We start from the raw sequence: 6,133 nt of genomic DNA, 5'->3' as shown, positions 1-6,133 counted from the left end.
TGATTCCATGCCAGAGTGCAGTTATCCTTTAACAGTTGGAGAACTTGTTGTTGATGCTTGATGTGATCTTCCACTGCTTTAACCTTAGAATTTTCTCTTAAAGATTATGTGATGGATGGTGGATGATATCCATAAAGTGCCATAAATGGGGTCATTTTGCTGCAGTATGGAAGGAAGTGTTATACCACCATTCAGCTAGAGGTAACCACTTGACCCATTATGTTTGTTTTTCAGATACAAAGAAACAAATATATCCTTCCAAACATGTTTTTCATTATCTCAATTTTCGCACCAGATTGAGGATGATAAGATGATTTATGAGCTAATTGAGTACCAAGACAAGAAATTAATTCCGTCCAAAAATTTCCAGTGAAAATGGGATCTCTGTGACTTACTATAATATTTGGATTTCCATGAAGCTTTTAAATTGTTTCCATAAATGCATTAGCAACGATGCCGGGTTTAAAAGGATGAGATAATGCACAAAAGTGTGCATACTTGGTAAGTCTATTAACTACCACAATGATGACACTCTTTCCTTGAGACTTGGGTAAACCTATGATAAATTCCATTGATGCCTCCTCCCAACGTTGACTTGGAATAAATAAAGGTTGTAGGAGACTCAGTGTCTTAACTGTCTCACCTTTATTTTTTTGGCAGACCAAACATTCTGTCATAAATTTCTAAATATCGGATTTAAGGCCATCCCAAAAAAATCCTTCTTGACCCTGTGGTAAGTTTTTAAAAATCCTAAGTTCCCTCCTAAGGGAGAGGTGTGCAATTCCAAAAGAATCTTTTGTTTGAGTTGGGAATTATTACAAAGATATAAGTGATCTTTGTACCATAATGAATCATTTTTCTAGCTAAATGTATCAGATGTACTTGGATCTTGTTGCAACTTTTGAATGAGTGACCACACCTCTTCATCATTCTTCCATTCATCCCTTGCTTTGGTTATCCACTCAGGTTGGATAATAGAAATGGCACAAAGCAATGCTTCCACATCCTCATCCTTTCTTGAGAGTGCATCTGCAACAACATTTTGCTTCCATTTTTTGTAGATGATTTCAAAGTCATAACCCAACATCTTTGTCACCCATTTTTGTTGCTATTCTAAAGATAATATTTGTTCCAAAAAGTATTTAAGACTATCATGATCTGTGTTTACCTTGAAGTGTCTTCCCATTAGGTAAGGTCGTCATTGATTTAGTGCATGTAGTATTGTCAACATTTCCTTATCATAAATAGGTTTGTGTAAATACTTTCCTTTGATTGGATGAATTTCTAAAGCAATGGGTCTTCCTTCTTGCATTAAAATAACACCAATTCCATTTCTTGAATCATCACATTCCACAATAAAAGTTTTTTTTGAAGTTTGTCATAGCTAAGACTGGTGCTTGGTACATTGATCCTTTAAGATTTTCAAAGGCCTTTGTTGCTTCTGGAGTCCAATAAAATTCATCTTTCTTCAATAATGATGTTAGAGGTGTCGCTATTCTCCCATAATTCTTAACAAACTTGCAATAATACCCTATTAAGCTGAGAAATCCTCGAAAATTCCTTATGGTTGTGGGGATTTTCCATTCCTTAATGGTTGTAATTTTGTTAGGGTCTGCCTTAACACCTTCACGATATACAATGTGACCCAAATATTCCACCTCCTGTACTCCAAAGAAAAATTTTGAGGTTTTTTCATATACTTGTTTCTCCGCCAATAGTTTGAGCACCTTGTCAACATGTTGAACATGATCCTTCCAAGACTTGTTGTAGATTGGTATATCATCAAAAAATACTAACACAAATTTTCTAAGGGTGGGTTTGAAAATGGAATTCATCAAACCTTGAAATGTGGAAGGTGCATTAGTAAGGCCAAAAGGCATGACCAAAAATTCGTGATGACCCTCATCAGTTCTAAATGTTGTTTTCAAAATATCTTCGGTCTTAATTCTAATTTGATAATATCTTGAATGAATATACAACTTGGTGAAGTAAATTGCTCCATGTAATTCATCCAATAATTCATCAATGACAGGAATGAGAAATTTATCTTTAATAGTGAAATTGTTGAGCTCCCCATAATCTGGACACATACGCCATGATCCATCCTTCTTGTGCACCAATACTACTGGAGTAGAGAAATAACTTTGGCTAGGCTGGATTATACCAGCCTCTAGCATTTCTACAATCATACTTTCAATTTCAATCTTTTGGGCATAAGGATATCTGTAAGGTCTGATGTTTGGAGGAACACTTCCTAGAATCAAGTGAACCATAAGATCATGATCATGAATAGGTGGGAGGCCTTTGGGAGTCTCAAATGACTTGGAATGATTGTCGAAGACTTTTTGGAGATATTGAGAAATAGATGATTTCGATGTTTGAACCCCTAGTGAGCATAATTGTGCAATTATGTTGCATTGTTCTTTCTTCAGAAGATTTATCATGCCATTAGAGATAATTATCTTTCTTGGTTTCCATGCGATACCCCTTAATTCAACTTCCTTTCCTTCCCAAAAAAAATCAAGAAAATTTCTTGATAATTGAAAGTTACCATCCCTAATGATTTTAACCATTGGACTCCTAGTACAACATCAACGCCACCCATTGGAATGTAAAGCATTGGACTATTCAATACATATTCCCCCATGGTTAGGTTTATATTATGTCACTTTCTAGAGAAATTTATAGTTCCTCCATTTGCAACCATCACTTGAAAATTTGGTACTGGATATAGGAAGCAATTCAATTCCTTCGCTATCTTACAATGAATAAAATTATGTGTATTACCCGAATCAATCATCATTATTACCTTTTTCTTCTTGATATATCTTTCTATCTCTAGATTTTGAGGAGTGGTAATTATTTCCAATGAATTACAAGATATGGTTTGATTCAATTCTTCTTTCTCTGGGGTTGGTTCCTGGTGTATATCCTCCTCTTTTGATGTTTATTGTTCATTTTCTTCCTCCTCTTCACAAACTATGGAGAATAATTTCTTTTGAGCACACTTGTGACCTTTAGTGTATTTTCTATCACAACTATAAAAAATCGCTTTTGGTATTTTTTCCTCCAATTATTATGGTTTCAACCTTGTAGGTTGTGGAAGACTAGGAGCAACAACACTCCCATCTTTATAGTTGTGAGTGGTAGACTTCCTTGTTGCCATAATTTTTCTTTCAACTTTTCTTGCCACCCTGAATGTCTTCTCCAATGAATCAGGTTCCCAAATGTGAACCTCATGTTGGATGTTATCTTTTAAATTTCTTTTAAATACATCAATCCTAATTTCCTTTAGAATATCAGTTACCCTAATATTCATTTTTGGAAGTCTTAAATGTGTTCCATCATTGAACCCTTTTGTTTGATATTTATCAAATGGCTAAAGAAGGTGTTGCTCTTTGTATCTTCATAATGTGATATCATTTCCTTCGTAGAAATTGACTAGGTGACAAGTGGTTTAAGAGAACAAATCCATCTATACCATACAAATTGATTGGATTCTAAATATAAATATGCGTATGTACCTTTGTGAGGGTTTCATATCCTGTAGATCAAAATATTGCTCCATGTGTAGTATCCAGGTTACCAGATCCTTGCCATCAAAATTCCTCATATATATATTTGAAATGTGGTGGTTCTTAAACCCCACATTGGAGCCTCTAAAATTGCAATTCATAGTCCTTTTGTCTTCATCGTGATTTTCATGGATTATCTTGTCACCACTAGGAAGATTTTCTTCTAGCAATTTTTCCAAACCTTCCTTCAACCCCTCTATATTGACATTCATCATTGCTTCCATGTATGTTTTTAAACCATCATTCAAAACTCCCACATCCCCTTTTACACCATATATATTAACATTCATCATGGCTTCCAATTAATTTTTTGTTACATTTTGCGAGAGTGGAATCTATTGCACTTGGTCTCGTAAATTTGATATATCATGTTGCATTTCTTCCTCTTCTTCATGCGTCATAGAAGATATTTTTGGTTTCCTACTAGGTTTGTCCATTTTTTCTTGTTTTGAGGCATTTTGGAATAAAACAATGATATATGTGCTTCAATATGCCCCTTGAATCACTTCAAACTAATTTTTCAAACAAAAGCTATGAAAACAATTTAAAAAAAATATACACCTGTTTCTTTCTTTTTAGGAGCTCAATATTGTAGCTATTGTATCTCTATAATTATGAATCTCCAAGATCTAAAATTACTTCCTATAGGATCCCTCTGAGTCTTCTTTCCAACCCAATAAGTCATACCAAGATAGGATTCTTCAAGGAAACGTTATGCCCAATCTCCCACGATGACTTAATTATAGACTAGTCTAGTGGAGCTAACTTTTACAGAGAGCCATGAGTCCCTTTTTTTTACCTTCGACCCTGAAAATGATACCCAAACAACTAAAGCCCGTCCTCTTTCTGTCACTTTTTACGAAATTCAAATCTGATGCTCATAGAGAAAATTATGACAATTTTCCCTAGCTCACTTGTTTGAGATGGAATTCTGGAGCCTACAAAAACCCTAACTTCCTCGGATTATATCTCCGAAAATGTAGCGAGAAAAGATATAAAATTTGTACCAGAAGTTCATCAAGATTTCAGCTCTTTCAATTTTAGATTCTTAATCTTTGTATAAAAAAAGTTATAGCAAAAATTCCACGATGACTTGTTTGAAGCAGTGAAACCTAGAATCCAAAGCTCTAATTCCAAATGTTATGCAACTAGCTCACAAATAGATAGATCAACGACTTAAAAATTATCCTCTTTGAGGGGTAAACCTAATTTACATTACATAAATAAACAATTATTGGATGATATAAAGGACAAGACCTCCTTTGTATATATAGAAGTCTAAGGGGCCACAATATAATCAAAGCCTACATAATAATAATAATGTAAGTACACAAAAATAACAATAGTGTGCTTCTATGGGGCACCACAATAACAATATGGGGGCTACATGGGCACAAAATTAACAATAAGGGGGGTACACTAGTATTATAGGGACCTAACAACTCTCCTTAGTCTACACACATGTTTCTCCCTATTGAATGTCTCAAACACCTCAAGTTGCTTTATGTAAATCTCTTCCTTGACCTCTCCATTGAGGAAGGAATCTTTACATCCATTTGGTGGATCTTCCACCCCAACTACGCAGCTAATGCTAGAATGGTTCTAATGGAGGAGTATCTTGCCATAGGGGAAAATGTCTCCTCATAATCAACTCCCTCTACCTATGAGAATCCTTTGGCCACAAATCTGGCCTTGTACTTCTCAATACTTCCATCAAATGTTGAAAATGAAAAAAGAAAAATCCTGATTTAATTTTTCCCTTGAATTAAATTAGGAGAAAATTGTAATTCCACATCACAATACAACTTGTGCAAGTTAACTCTAGTAGTTTCACTTAGTTGGATTAGTTAATTCAAGTTGAGGGCCTAACTTGAGTCATGTAGGGTGCTTCCTAATTTATAGGAGCATAGGTTGAGTTTATTTGAGTTGCAACTAATTAATTCAGTTAAGATGAGTTAAAATTAGTTAAACTAGTTCCAACTGTAGGAGGAATTAGTAGGAGGTCTAACAGTGGCGTGCAACTTCAGTGTTCAACCAGTTAATTGATAAATCATCCATAAATAACTCATTCATTCATGAACTACGAGTTACCCACTTGAGATTGTAGTTAAAGGGAAGTGTGTTATTAGTTGTATAATCATCTAAGTTGTATAGGTGGTGCATGCAGTCAAAGGAAGTCCCATGGAGGATTGCACAGTTATGGTTGGGAATTTCCCTCATTAATAGGGGCTAATTCCCAAGGAAATAAATTCTTGGGCAAGCATAAAATTGGTTAAATATTGGCGAAGGCTTGTCTAGGAAGTAGTGAGATAGATTGTACTAGTGCAGAGGTTGCTCAGGCTTGAGCAAGCATTGTAAATATTCTCTATTTTCCTAACTAATGTAATATACAAATAGGGAGGGTTTTTAGCTGAGGCTTTCCCATATAAATCATTGTGTAATGTGTGATTGAATTCCTTCTCTTGTATGCTTTGTGGTTTCTCGATCGTTTAATTTTTTCCGTTGATGAGTGGAGTAGATTCAAGTCTATTGTTTTAGTAAATTACAATTAGTTGTTT

Source organism: Pinus tabuliformis, chromosome 1_1 (genome assembly GCF_031772625.1).
Source record: "Pinus tabuliformis cultivar Carrire ecotype Pingquan chromosome 1_1, CPIR1, whole genome shotgun sequence".
Taxonomy (NCBI): domain Eukaryota; kingdom Viridiplantae; phylum Streptophyta; class Pinopsida; order Pinales; family Pinaceae; genus Pinus; species Pinus tabuliformis.
The sequence above is the reverse complement of the archived record's forward strand: the minus strand, read 5'-3'. Positions refer to the sequence as shown.